This window comes from Salmo trutta, unplaced genomic scaffold, assembly GCF_901001165.1.
Source record: "Salmo trutta unplaced genomic scaffold, fSalTru1.1, whole genome shotgun sequence".
NCBI classification, from domain to species: Eukaryota; Metazoa; Chordata; class Actinopteri; order Salmoniformes; family Salmonidae; genus Salmo; species Salmo trutta.
In genome coordinates this window covers 148,863-164,609 of record NW_021822351.1, presented here as the reverse complement: position 1 = coordinate 164,609, position 15,747 = coordinate 148,863, and the positions used below count along the sequence as shown (strand labels likewise).

The 15,747-nt window shown below is 42.1% G+C and overlaps 1 long non-coding RNA gene across 2 annotated transcripts; it reads right to left on the bottom strand.

The window, feature by feature from the left end:
• Nucleotides 1-3,600: 3,600 nt before the first annotated feature.
• Nucleotides 3,601-15,008, bottom strand: LOC115181937 (uncharacterized). 2 transcript variants are annotated; one of them, XR_003873563.1, is made up of 3 exons: nt 14,637-15,008; nt 13,739-14,367; nt 3,601-4,439 (listed from the first exon to the last, which is right to left on the bottom strand). It is a non-coding gene; the product is annotated as an uncharacterized LOC115181937 (long non-coding RNA). The 2 variants fall into 2 exon arrangements; XR_003873564.1 differs by lacking the exon at nt 3,601-4,439 and having other exon boundaries at nt 13,395-14,367.
• Nucleotides 15,009-15,747: the final 739 nt, after the last annotated feature.

Sequence of the window (15,747 nt, the reverse complement as noted above, 5' to 3'; positions counted from 1 at the left end):
CCTGTTCACCCCGCTATCATCCAGAAGGCGAGGTCAGTACAGGTGCATCAAAGCTGGGACCGAGAGATTGAAAAACAGCTTCTATCTCAAGGCCATCAGACTGTTAAACAGCCATCACTAACATTGAGTGGCTGCTGACAACATACTGACTCAAATCTCTAGCCACTTTAATAATTAAAAATTGGATGGAATAAATGTATCACTAGCCACTTTAAACAATGCCACTTTATATAATGTTTACATACGCTACATTACTCATCTCATATATATATATATATATACACTGTACTCTATACCATCTACTGCATCTTGCCTATGCCGTTCGGCCATCGCTCATCCATATATTTATATGTACATACCCTAGACCCACTCCACACTTCATTCCTTTACACTTGTGTGTATAATATAGGTGTTGTGGAATTGTTAGATTACTTGTTAGATATTACTGCCCGGTCGGGAACTAGAAGCACAAGCATTTCGCTACACTCGCATTAACATCTGCTAACCATGTGTATGTGACCAATAAAATTTGATTTGATTTATTTACATTAGTGCAAATAGTCCACTGATATTGGTGTAATTTCTCACCCCTTTTGGCTGGATGAAAGTTAATTTCCCATCAGACACACACATTTGTTCTTTCTTAGTATGAAGGTCATTTGTGGATTGTGAACAAAAATATAAATGCAACATGCAACAATTTCAAAGATTTTACTGAGTTACAGTTCATTTAAGGAAATCAGTCAATTGAAATGAATTCCTTAAGCCCTAATCAATGGATTTCACGACTGGGAATACAGATATGCATCTGTTGGTCACAGATACCTTTAAAAAAAATGACCTCACAATGGCCCTCAGGATTTCGTCACGGTATTTCTGTGCATTCAAATTGCCATCAATAAAATGCAATTGTATTACTTATCCGTAGCGTATGCCTGCCCATACCGTAACTCCACCGCCACCATGGGGAACTCTGTTCACAACGTTGACATCAGCAAACCGCTCGCCCACACAACGCCATACATGTGGTCTGTGGTTGGATGTACTACCAAATTCTCAAAAACGATGTTGGAGGCGGCTTGTGGTAGAAACATGTACATTCAATTCTCTGGCAAATGCTCTGGTGGAGATTCCTGCAGTCATCATGTCAATTGCACGCTTTCTCAAAACTTCAGACATCTGTAGCATTGTGTTGTGTGACAAAACTGCACAGTTTAGAGTGGCCTTATATTGTCCCCAGTACAAGGTGCACCTGTGTAATGATCATGCTGTTTAATCAGCTTCTTGATATCCCAGCTGTCAGGTGGATGGATTATCTTGGTAAAGGAGAAATGCTTACTAACAGGGATGTAAACAAGGTTTTTGTGTGTATGGAACATTTCTGGGATCTTTTATTTCAACTCATGAAACATGGGACCAACACTTTACATGTTGTGTTTATATTTTTGTAAAGTGTAGAATGCTCTTTCCCTACATCTCTTTACATTGCTTATGCATATTCGGTGGCCCGATTGCGTCCAGGCCGTCAATGCCCATCCTGGTATATCTAAACCTAATGCAGCACATTGTGACTTTTGTGCATCCAGACCTAATGCAGCTTGGAGTGATCAGATGACAGAAGTCACATTTAGGTGCCAGGTGTAACTGAGGCCATAGATGCTTCATATCCATTACTTTGAGTGTTTTATATAATATGACTAAATGTGTTTCTGTGTTGCAGGGGCAGTCAAGAAATGGAACAGCAAGGCCACAGAACATGACATAAACAGAGCTGTGGGAGATCACCTCAAGTCCCTGGTAGAGCCGGGGGTGGTGTTTACCACTCCACCACGCCTTCAGCAGACTGGAAACGTGGGATTGATCTGTTTGATCCATTTGTTTGTTTTCATTTTCAACATAAATGCACTGGATTCGTTAAGGTCAGTTATATTGGGTTAATTTGTTTTGCAAATTTTGTTCAAATCAAGATTTATTTATATAGCACATTTCAGACATGGACTAATAAAAACAATGAAAATAAAAACTGAAATATTTATTACACAACAAACATAAGACGATTAAAAAAACAAAAATAGTGCAACAACTTTTTTTTTGTTAATCACATAAATATAATATAAATAGTATTCTTTCAATTCAGAGACTGGATTTTTTTGTGAGGCTAATATCCTGTCTGGACCTCTGGCAGTCTCTATGGGGGTACCACAGGGTTCAATTCTTGGGCCAACTCTTTTCTCTGTATACATAAATGATGTCGCTCTTGCTGCTGGTGAATCTCTGATCCACCTCTACGCAGACGACACCATTCTGTATACTTCTGGCCCTTCTTTGGACACTGTGTTAACAACCCTCCAGACGAGCTTCAATGCCATTCAACTCTCCTTCCGTGGTCTCCAACTGCTCCTAAACACAAGTAAAACTAAATGCATGCTCTTCAACCGATCGCTGCCAGCACCTGCCCGCCCATCCAGCATAACTTCTCTGGACGGTTCTAACTTAGAATTTGTGGACAACTACAAATACCTAGGTGTCTGGTTAGACTGTAAACTCTCCTTCCAGACTCATATCAATCATCTCCAATCCAAAGTGAAATCTAGAATTGGCTTCCTATTTCGCAACAAAGCATCCTTCACTCATGCTGCCAAACATACCCTCGTAAAACTGACCATCCTACCAATCCTCGACTTCGGCGATGTCATTTACAAAATAGCCTCCAATACCCTACTCAATAAACTGGATGCAGTCTATCACAGTGCCATCCGTTTTGTCACCAAAGCCCCATATACAACCCACCACTGCGACCTGTATGCTCTCGTTGGCTGGCCTTCACTTCATAATCGTCGCCAAACACATTGGCTCCAGGTCATCTATAAGACCCTGCTAGGTAAAGTCCCCCCTTATCTCCGCTCACTGGTCACCATAGCAGCACCCACCTGTAGCACGCGCTCCAGCAGGTATATCTCTCTGGTCACCCCTAAAGCCAACTCCTCCTTTGGTCGTCTCTCCTTCCAGTTCTCAGCTGCCAATGACTGGAACGAACTACAAAAATCTCTAAAACTGGAAACACTTATCTCCCTCACTAGCTTTAAGCACCAGCTGTCAGAGCAGCTCACAGATCTCTGCACCTGTACATAGCCCATCTTTAATTGAGCCCAAACTACTACCTTTTCCCCTACTGTATTTATTTATTTTGCTCCTTTGCACCATATTATTTATATTTTAACTTTTAACTTTCTTCAAACTACAAATCTACCATTCCAGTGTTTTTCTTGCCATACTTTATTTACTTTGCCACCATGGCATTTTTTTGCCTTTACCTCCCTTATCTCACATCATTTGCTCACATTGTATATAGTCTTATTTTTTTTCTACTGCATCATTGATTGTATGTTGTTTTACTCCATGTGTAACTCTGTGTTTTTGTATGTTGTCGAACTGCTTTGCTTTATCTTGGCCAGGTCGCAATTGTAAATGAGAACTTGTTCTCAACTTGCCTACCTGGTTAAATAAAGGTGAAATAAAATAAATAAAAAAAATATCATGCTGCAATCAATAGAACAGGGGGGCAAACGTTTAGGGTTCTAACATTCTACATTGTGACATTATTAATTAAAATACTCCTCCTACAATGTTAAAAGCATTCAACTCCTTCATGTATGAATTGTCTGATGTTTAATCAGATATTTTATCAGAGTATCTTTTGTCACGTTGTTTTCGGCTATGAGACTTCTCTCCTGTGTGTGTTCTCTGGTGCTTAGTCAGCTGACTAGATTCAGTAAAACTCTTCCCACATTGATCACAGCTATAAGGTTTCTCTCCTGTGTGTGTTCTCTGGTGTACTATCAGGCTGCTTGAGTGACTAAAACTGTTGTCACATTGATCACAGCTATAAGGTTTCTCTCCTGTGTGTATTCTTTGGTGTGATTTTAAATATCCTGATATAACAAAACTCTTTCCACAGTCAGAGCAGTTGTAAGGTTTCTCTCCTGTGTGATTGCTCTGGTGTATAGTCAGCTGGCTAGATGAAGTAAAACTCTTCCCACATTGATCACAGCTATAAGGTTTCTCTCCAGTGTGAATTCTCTGGTGTGCTTTTAGTGAATCTGATCTTGAGTAACTCTTCCCACAGTCTGAGCAGTGGAAAGATTTCTCTCCTGTGTGTTTTCTTTGGTGTATAGTCAGCTTGCTAGATGTAGCAAAACTCTTCCCACATTGATCACAGAGATAAGATTTCTCTCCAGTGTGAATTCTCTGGTGTGCTTTTAGTGAATCTGATCTTGAGTAACTCTTCCCACAGACAGAGCAGTGGTTAGTTATCTTCCCTGTGGGTGTCTGCTGCTGTTTCTTGAGATGTTCTGATGTGGAGAGACTCTTCTCTGCCTCGTCAGCTTCATGCCGTTGTTGAGGCTCCCCAGAGGATCCACAATAGTCACGTCTCTCTCCTGTGTGAACAACAAAGTCAGACAGATGGTTAAAGGTCACAACAGCAGAAATCCACTGTTTATTTTAGCTAAAAGGTGATGCCCATGACGTACAATAATTTGTCCTTAATGTTTAAATGCTTTTATAAACTTATTTGACAATTGTCTTAGTCAAGTGAGCAACAATAGTCATTCTGTCTTATTTCTTTCCTATTAGCAGTAAAGTGGATGATTGTAGGCTAGAAATCATTTATTACAGTTGCTGAAACCCTAAGCAGACTTTTAGTCACCAATATAGGCCCCTCCAATGTAGACCCCACCAATACATGCCCATCCAATTCAGGCCCCTCCAATATAGGCCCCTTTCTGTAATTGCAAAAAAATTGCGGCATTAAGATCTGTGTTGCTATTCACAAATTCACCACCTGGGGGAAAACTCAGGGGAGTTCTCATAGGCTGCCAGCAAAAATAGCCTCCATTTACAGATTGCTTATGAGTGCATTTCACACTACTTTTGAATTACAATTGTAAGGCTCATTTGAATGTCCTGCTTAATACGTTTGTGTCATCGTCGCAGATCAACTCCTTTAATACTTAAAAAAACTATTCTGACTTCAACCAATAAAATGCTCTTTGGCTAGCTTTGCTACCAGCCTATGTCAATGAGCGTTAGCATTCAAGCTAACAGCTGCTGCATCCAAAATACATATTTTGCAACTATCACAACTTAGAAAAAGAGCTGATCTTTTTGTTGCAGGTGCCTGGTATCAATGGAATAACATGAGAGAAAAAATAAGTAACTCCCACACTGCTCTTTATTAAGCTTTACGTATCGGCCTCAAACCTTCGACAGAGCTTCTAAATGGCGTATCATAACCTGTAGTTGGAGGAAACATGAGGAAGTAATGCAGCTTTATTTATTTACATTTTTTAACCCCCAATTTCGATCTTGTCTCGTCACTGCAACTCCTTGGGAAGTCGAAGGTCGAGTCATGCGTCCTCCAAAACATGACCCGACAAACTGCGCTTCTTAACACCCACCAGCTTAACCAGGAAGACAGCCGCACCAAAGTGTCGGAGGAAACACTGTTCACTTTATGACTGAGCTCGGCCTGAAGGCGCCCGGCCCGCCACAAGGAGTCACTAGAGCGCGATGAGCCAAGTAAAGCCCCCCCAGCCAAATCCTCCCTTAACCTGGACGACGCTGGGCCAATTGTGCTCCGCCCTATGGGACTCCCGATCACAGACGGTTGCGATACAGCCCGGAATCAAAACCGGGTCTGTAGTGACGCCTCTAGCAGTACCGCTGTGCCTTCTAACGCAGCTTTAAAAAGGTGATACACTTAGAATCCCATTCAGGAAAAAAGGCATTCAAACATTTAGCTGTGATTTTCACACTTTCTCTACATTAATGGGAAACATATTTAGAAAAGGAATATTTTCACCAAATTGCGTGAGAGCAGTTTAATTATTATTTTTTTAAATAGACAATCAAAGCTGTACACCATCAATAACATGAATTGACCCCCAAGTCCAAGCAATAAGCTCAGAGTACAAAGACAAAATACCTGAACTATTACTTGTTCCCCCTCGACCATCTCTATGTACTGGTAGACAAATTACAGAAAAATAGGTTAAAACATGAATTAATTAATGTTCTATAGCTTGTTATTACCTGTTGACTGCGGTACTCAAATGCCCTGTTCACACTTAACCTGCTTCCAGCCCAACAATGGCAATGCAGACAAGATAACTAGCTAGATTTAGCAAACATTTAGCTTCATAATTACCAGCTAGCTGAACATGCAAAATATCTACCTCAATCAATAACCCAATAGCTAGCTATTTAGCTATCATTTCATAATGTCTAGCTAGCCAGCCAGCTAGTTGAACATGTAAATAAACTACCTCAAGCTATAACCCAATAGCTAGCTTTTTAGCTATAATTGCATAATGTCTAGCTAGCTAGCCAGCCAAATTAGCATGTGTCCCAATCAACATTAACAGCATAACGCAACTGGCCAGCTCAGCTAGCTGTCTAAACGTTGCTTTATCCCGCAACGAGACATCTGTAAACAATGGCAAGCTTTAACGGTACCTGTATGCAACTGTCTAGGTAGCAATGAAAATGACTTTGATACAGTTGAGACAATAACGTATGTACCTGTAGGTATCTTGGCATTTAGAGGTGGACCGATTAATCGGCATGGCCGATTAATTAGGGCCGATTTCAAGTTTTCATAACAATTGGTAATCGGTATTTTTGGCCACCGATTTGCCAATTAAAAAATAATAATAATAAATGTACACCTTTATTTAACTAGGCAAGTCAGATTAAGAACACTTTCTTATTTTCAATGACGGCCTAGGAATGGGGGTTAACTGCCTTGTTCAGGGGGGATTCGGGGATTCGTTTTTGTAACCTTCCGGTTACTAGTCCAACGCTCTAACCACCTGCCTTACGTTGCACTCCACGAGGAGCCTGCATGGCAGGCTGACTACCTGTTACGCGAGGGCAGCAAGAAGCCAAGGTAAGTTGCTAGCTAGCATGAAACCTATCTTATAAAAAACTATCAATCTTAACATAATCACTAGTTAACTACACATGGTCGATGATATTACTAGTTTATCTAGCGTGTCCTGCGTTGCATATAATCGATGCGGTGCCTGTTAATTTCTCATCGAATCACAGCCTACTCGACAAACGGGTGATGATTTAACAAGCGCATTTGCGAAAAAAGCACTGTCGTTGCACCAACCATAAACATCAATGGCTTTCTTTAAAATCAATACACAAGTATATATTTTTAAACCTGCATATTTAGTTAATATTGCCTGCTAACATGAATTTGTGTCACTTCTCTTGCGTTCCGTGCAAGCAGTCAGGGTATATATAGCAGTTTGGGCCGCCAGGCTCATTGCGAACTGTTTGAAGTCCATTTATTCCTAACAAAGGCCATAATTATTTTGCCAGAATTGTACATAATTATAAATTAACATTGAAGGTTATGCAGTGTAACAGGAATATTTACACTTAGGGATGCCACCCGTTAGATAAAATATGGAACGGTTCCGTATTTCACTGAAATAATAAACGTTTTGTTTTTGAAATGATAGTTTCCGAATTCGACCATATTAATGACCAAAGGCTCATATTTCTGTGTGTTATTATGTTATAATTAAGTCTATGATTTGATAGAGCAGTCTGACTGAGCGATGGTAGGCAGCAGCAGGCTCATAAGCATTCATTTAAACAGCACCTTCGTGCGCTTTGCCAGTAGCTCTTTGCAATTCTCCGTGCATTGCGCTGTTTATGACTTCAAGCCTATCAACCCCCGAGATTAGGCTGGTGTAACCGATGTGAAATGGCTAGCTAGTTAGCTAATGGCGTTTCAAACATCACTCACTCTGAGACTTGGGAGTGGTTGTTCCCCTTGCTCTACATGGGTAACGCTGCTTCGAGGGTGGCTGTTGTCGATGTGTTCCTGGTTCGAGCCCAGGTAGGAGCGAGGAGAGGGACGGAAGCTATACTGTTACACTGGCAATACTAAAGTGCCTATAAGAACATCCAATAGTCAAAGGTATATGAAATACAAATCGTATAGAGAGAAATAGTCCTATAATTCCTATAATAACTACAACCTAAAACTTCTTACCTGGGAATATTGAAGACTCATGTTAAAAGGAACCACCAGCTTTCATATGTTCTCATGTTCTGAGCAAGGAACTTAAACGTTAGCTTTTTTACATGGCACATATTGCACTTTTACAACACTTTGTTTTTGCATTATTTAAACCAAATTGAACATGTTTCATTATTTATTTGAGGCTAAATTGATAGTATTTAGGTATTAAGTTAAAATAAGTGTTAATTCAGTATTGTTGTAATTGTCATTATTACAAATAAATAAATAACAATCGGCCAATTAATCAGTATCAGGTTTTTTTGGGGGGTCATCCAATAATCGGTATCGGCGTTAAAATCATAATCGGTCGACCTCTAATTTTAACTGTAGACTCTTACTGGTGTATGGATTATGATGATTCACAGCAAACAAAAACACTTTCTGAATAATCCTTCCCACTCAGCTTCAACCAGTTCAGACTGCTGTGTTGATAAAAGCAGCTGAAAGATGTAGCAACACTTTGCTTGTAGTCCAAGATGACAATATTAATAGATCCAAATGGATCTTTGAAATACCACGATAACAGGGGGATGTGCAATTTGACAGAGAAACCTTGAGTCACAGAATGGACTCTTTCTCGTGAATGTCCCAGCCCCCTCATTATCTCAACCAATCATGGCTGTGCTACATTCTGAATTTTCTAAACAGCTTTGTGAAATCACATTTTATTTATATTTCCAGATTACATAATAGTTTGTTAGTAAAGTACATGAAAGTTCACATGTTCAAGGAGGAATTTCTGCCCAAAAAAAGAGACATTTTGATAAAAATTGTAGTTTTTTATGTTCAAATGCCTCTCCTGTGAAATAGTGACGTGCGAAATACACCCAGCTTTCTGTAACGGATCACAGGTGACCGACCGGCTCGATTCTGTCTTATGTAGCAACATTAGAAATTGTGTTTTTAACATTGGATAAAAGTAGAGACTCAAGAGCTAGAAAATGGTATATCATACACTACAGTTGAGGAACAATGGGAAAGTAATTCTGCTTTTAAAGTTGATAAACTTGTAATATGGCCCTTGAATGTTTTGTTACACCTACTGGATAGCTCTTCTTTGTCTACACCCATTCACAAATATCTCCTACAGTCAAACCTTTAAATATTGCCCAAGACGTTGCCAGACTGTTGGTGGAGTAGGCGCGTACACAGCTAGGTAACCTTTGACCCTTGCTGCTATACGCCAGTGGGAGAGAGGCTGCTTAGGGAGTGCCCTACCATGACCCTGAATATCCACAATATTTTCCATGACCCTTCTGTTTAAAGGTTATCCAAGCTTGGACAGTTCCAGAACATACGGATGATATCACCTGTACTTGACTGACATCTCCAGCATAGGTTGGATTCTATCAAACCCATTCTGATCTGCCTCAGAGGAGTCCAATAAATCTGATTGAACACTTTAAATTGAATCAGCTTGGACCAGGCATCTCTCATAGGGAGGAGCATCCAACACTACTCACTCTGCCCCTACTCAGATGGTATTGCGCCGTCGCAACCTTCGCTCTCTCTCTCCTGCTACTCTCTCCTCTTCCATCCTATCATCTCTTCCCTCTGCTCAATCCTTCTCCAACCAATCTCCTGATTCTGCCTCCTCAACCCTCCTCTCCTCCCTTTCTGCATCCTTTGACTCTCTATGTCCCCTATCCTCCAGGCCGGCTCGGTCCTCCCCTCCTGCTCCATGGCTTGACGACTCATTGCGAGCTCACAGAACAGGGCTCCGGGCAGCCGAGCGGAAATGGAGAAAAACTAGCCTCCCTGCGGACCTGGCATCTTTTCACTCCCTCCTCTCCACATTTTCTTCCTCTGTTTCTGCTGCTAAAGCCACTTTCTACCACTCTAAATTCCAAGCATCTGCCTCTAACCATAGGAAGCTCTGTGCCACCTTCTCCTCCCTCCTGAATCCTCCTCCCCCTCCTCCCTCTCTGCGAACGACTTTGTCAACCATTTTGAAAAGAAGGTTGACGACATCCGATCCTCGTTTGTTAAGTCAAACGACACCGCTGGTCCTGCTCACATTGCCCTACCCTATGCTTTGACCTCTTTCTCCCCTCTCTCTCCAGATGAAATCTTGCGACTTGTGACAGCCGGCCGCCCAACAACCTGCCCGCTTCTTCTCAAAAAACTCATCCTTGACCGCTGGCTACGTCCCTTCCGTCTTCAAGAGAGCGAGAGTTGCACCCCTTCTCAAAAAACCTACACTCGATCCCTCCGATGTCAACAACTACAGACCAGTATCCCTTCTTCTTTCTTTCCTCTCCAAAACTCTTGAACGTGCCGTCCTTGGCCAGCTCTCTTGCTATCTCTCTCAGAATGACCTTCTTGATCCTAATCAGTCAGGTTTCAAGACTGGTCATTCAACTGAGAATGCTCTTCTCTGTGTCACGGGGGCTCTCCACACTGCTAAAGCTAACTCTCTCTCCTCTGCTCTCATCCTTCTAGACCTATCTGCTGCCTTTGATACTGTGAACCATCAGATCCTCCTCTCCACCCTCTCCGAGTTGGGCATCTCCGGCGCGGCTCACACTTGGATTGCGTCCTACCTGACAGGTCGCTCCTACCAGGTGGCATGGCGAGAATCCGTCTCCGCACCACGTGCTCTCACCACTGGTGTCCCCCAGGGCTCAGTTCTAGGCCCTCTCCTATTCTCGCTATACACCAAGTCACTTGGCTCTGTCATATCCTCACATGGTCTCTCCTATCATTGCTACGCAGACGACGCACAATTAATCTTCTCCTTTCCCCCTTCTGATAACCAGGTGGCGAATCGCATCTCTGCATGTCTGGCAGACATATCAGTGTGGATGACGGATCACCACCTCAAGCTGAAACTCGGCAAGACGGAGCTGCTCTTCCTCCCAGGGAAGGACTGCCCGTTCCATGATCTCGCCATCACGGTTGACAACTCCATTGTGTCCTCCTCCCAGAGTGCTACGAGCCTTGGCGTGACCCTGGACAACACCCTGTCATTCTCCGCTAACATCAAGGCGGTGACCCGATCCTGTAGGTTCATGCTCTACAACATTCGCAGTGTACGACCCTGCCTCACACAGGAAGCGGCGCAGGTCCTAATCCAGGCACTTGTCATCTCCCGTCTGGATTACTGCAACTCGCTGTTGGCGGGGCTCCCTGCCTGTGCCATCAAACCCCTACAACTCATCCAGAACGCTGCAGCCCGTATGGTGTTCAACCTTCCCAAGTTCTCTCACGTCACCCCGCTCCTCCGCACACTCCACTGGCTTCCAGTTGAAGCTCGCATCTGCTACAAGACCATGGTGCTTGCCTACGGAGCTGTGAGGGGAACAGCACCTCCGTACCTTCAGGCTCTGATCAGTCCCTACACCCAAAGAAGGGCACTGCGTTCATCCACCTCTGGCCTGCTCGCCTCCCTACCTCTGCGGAAGCACAGTTCCCGCTCAGCCCAGTCAAAACTGTTCGCTGCTCTGGCACCCCAATGGTGGAACAAGCTCCCTCACGACGCCAGGACAGCGGAGTCAATCACCACCTTCCGGAGACACCTGAAAGCCCACCTCTTTAAGGAATACCTGGGATAAGATTAAGTAATCCTTCTACCCCCCCACCCCCCAAAAAAGATATAGATGTACTATTGTAAAGTGGTTGTTCCACTGGGTATCATAAGGTGAATGCACCAATTTGTAAGTCGCTCTGGATAAGAGCGTCTGCTAAATGACGTAAATGTTACAGCCTTATTCTAAAATGGATAAAATAAAATCCTAAGAAATCTACACACAATACCCCATGCTGACAAAACGAAAACAAGTTTATATTTTTGCGAATGTATTTCAAAATAAAAAACAGAAATACCTTATTTACATAAGTATTCAGACCCTTTTCTATGAGACTTGAAATTGAGCTCAGGTGCATCCTGTTTCCATTGATCATTCTTTCCACAACTTGATTGGAGTCCACCTGGTAAATTCAATTGATTGGACACGATTTGGAAAGGCACACACCTGTCTATATAAGGTCCCACAGTTGACAGTGCATGTCAGAGCAAAAACCAAGCCATGAGGTTGAAGGAATTGTCCGTAGAGCTCCGAGACAGGATTGTGTCAACGCACAGATCTGGGGAAGGATACTAACAAATATCTGCAGCTTTGAAGTTCCCCAAGAACACAGTGGCCATCATTCTTAAATGGAAGAAGTTTGGAACCACCAAGACTCTTCCTAGAGCTCGCCGCCCGGCAAAACTAAGCAATCGGGGGAGAAGGGCCTTGGGCACCTAAAGACTCTCAGACCATGAGAAACAAGATTCTCTGGACTGATGAAACCAAGATTGAACTCATTGGCTTGAACGTCACGTGTCAATTCTGGAGGAAACTTGGCACCATCCCTACGGTGAAGCAAGGTGGTGGCGGCATCATGCTGTGGGAATGTTTTTTAGCGGCAGGAATTGGGAGACTAATCAGGATCAAGGGAAAGATGAACCGAGCAAAGTACAGAGAGATCCTTGATGAAAACCTGCTCCAGAGTGCTCAGGACCTCAGACTGGGACGAAGGTTTACCTTCAAGACGGACAAGACCCTAAGCACATAACCAAGATATTGCAGGAGTGGATACGGGACAAGTCTCTGAATGCCCTTGAGTGGCCCAGCCAGAGCCCAGACTTGAACCCGATCGAGCATCTCTGGAGAGACCTGAAAATAGCTGCGCAGCAACACTCCCCATCCAGCTTGACAGGATCTGCTGAGAAGAATGGGAGGAACTACCGAAATACACGTTGGCCAAGATTGTAGCGTCATACCCAAGAAAACTCAATGCTGTAATCGCTGCCAAAGATGCTTCAACAAAGTACTGAGTAAAGGGTCTTCAATACTTATGACAATGTGATATTTCATTTTTTTTAAATTATATTATATTTATTATGCAAACATTTCTTTAAGACACTGTTTTTGCTTTGTCATTGGGGTATTGTGTGTAGATGAGGGAAAAAAACATTGAATCCATTTTTAGAATAAGGCTGTGAATGTGGAAAAAGAAAAAAAAGGAAAAAGGTCAAGGGATACACAGTGTTTCCTCTGGGGGAAAGTTGGTGGGGGCATTTAAGGGGAGTTCCGGGGGCCTCCCCCCAAAACAAAAATGTATAAGTCCTCAAAAGCTTGGTTCTGGTGACGTTTTTTAAAGGAAAAAACTCAAACAAACCATCTAAAATATAATTTCCATCCCCAGAAATGAGCTCAATAACGTATTGGTAAAATTATTATAGTATACAGGATGCAATTTAAGATTGAGTACTGCAGCTTTCTAAAGAAACACAACAGAGACCTTCTTTCTGAGGTAAAGTTGGATTTATATTCACACATTCAGACATTCAACAGACATTGGCCAAATGCCATTTAAAATTGTAAAAATCAATAACTAATTAATTGATTGTCACAGAAACATCAAACTAGGTATGATTTATTCTATAAATGTCTAGCCTACTTTTACCACCTTTGTTTTGAATAAAAATTACAGTTTTGATTTTATAGAAATACATAAAATCTATATAATGCTTCATTTCAATTCAGATTCATGCTACTGAAAAGAAAATAAGTGATTAATAACTAGTTTGTTTTAGTTTATCCAACACATTGGTTTCATTCACAGCATTTAAAAACAAAATGTTTTTACCTCCTCTCTGAACAGAGCCCAGAACTGCTCCCTGGTCTTTGGTCTTCTCCACCTGGCCTCTCCCTCTCCTCCTCCTCCTTGATGTTGAATGGTCCCAGACCCATTGGGTCATCGAGGTCCTGGTGGAGTTGGCTCAGAAATAAACACATAACGCTGTCGACTAGTTCAGACTAAATATGCACCAACATGTTTAACCCTTCGCCTAATTAAAGGAAATGTGACTCACCATGTGGCGTATTATAAAGCCAAGGCTTCAGTCTTATCAATTTTAAGCCACTTTGGGTTCCATATGGGTTGGCGGTGGTGCTCACTTGGCCTTCCTCCTCTCTCCTCCTCTCCTTTTATCTACTCCTATTTCTTCTCCTTCTCTACTCTCCTCTGTTCCACTCTGTCCCTCGTGCATCCCTACCTCTCTCCCAGGATTCTGCCTCTTCTCTGTCTAGAAAAGTAAGCCATACACTTGTTATAAAAATGATAGCTTAAGCTTTTAAAAGAGTTAACTAAAGAAAGTTTCATTTAATTCAGGCTGATTTGAGGTTAGCTAGCTAAGTTAACATTACCTGACACTCTTGTCCAAGCTCCCCCTTTCTCTTTCGCAGCTGTGCCTGGAAATATTTCAATAAACTCATCTGAGAAAAAAAAAATGAATGGAAGACAGATAAATGTAGCTATCTTGCTTGCGCTTGATACAGTTCCAAAACAACTAGCTAGCTAACTTGCTAGCCAAGTAACGTTAGTTAACAATGTATCCATCATCAACATACTGGTGGATATTAGATAGTTAAAGTTACAATATCATAGATCTGAATTATGTTTGTAGAGTTTGTAGGTTATAGCTAGCTGATGTAGTTAACTAGCTGGCTAGCTAACGTTAGTCAAACAAAACAAGCTAATGTACCTTTATTGCAGTTTCTCACCCAGGAGCACTCTGAGGTTGATTCAAGGCAATTGTGTTTCGCGCAGCAGAGCTTCTGTACTACGAACCGGTCACTTGCGCACTGGTCACTGGCGTGCTGTGTTTCTTGAGTTGCAGGCTGCCTGCCACAGCTCACAGAGCTAAATAACCTTCAGAACTGTGTTGAACCCAGACAGATTATCTATTTACCAAGAAAAGCAAATGTGCTTTACAGAACTTTATTGAAACTATGTTTGGTAGAAATAGGATGTTTCTTTTGGTGTGGCGGCAACGATTCTATCGTGGCGCAGAGACACACTTAAATGAGTAAACACTGACTGTATATTTGCGGCTGTTCAACCAACAGCCTGTCGACCAAACAATCAACCAGTCGACTAAATGGGGTCAGGCATTATAGCCATTGATTCTTGAAGAATATAACTTATAAATGCCTCAAATGTTTCAACTGTATTTCCCCATCAGAAACCAAAACACAAGCTTGTATAACACCACTGTTCATAAACAAGCACTGTATAGCCTCAATCTGGTTATACTATCGTAATGACATCATGGATGGCCAGTCCTTGTATTCATAGTGTAGTGAATTCAGGGGGTAGCCCTGAGCGGGACTCAAACCTGAGTCAGTGACTGTCAAGCCAACACCTTATAACTGTTATGCCAAGATGTCTGACCTTAACGAGGTCGCTAGGTTTTGGGTTAAGGTTGCTACAATAGCTTTCTCTATGAATGTGAGAGTGGTTACATTTCTCCATCCCCCATCCCTCAGCTGTTTACCAAACCAAGTCTCAGGGCTGATATTTTGTTTCTGTTTAAATCCTAGGTTGCCCCTTTAAAAAAGCCCCAATCAAATCAACCAATCTGCAGTTCAAACAGTAACAAAGCGTCACTCTGCCACTGTTTAGGTAATAAGATGATGGGGCTGGAGAAATGTAACTACTTTCAAATTCATAGACAGACCTATGGACGCAAGGACTGACCATCCATGATATCAACATTATAGTTTTAACCATGTTGAGGCTACACAGTGTTGATTTACATTGTTTCTAAACATTGGAGTAAAAAAAGCTTATTTGGGGTTCTGATGGGGTACAAC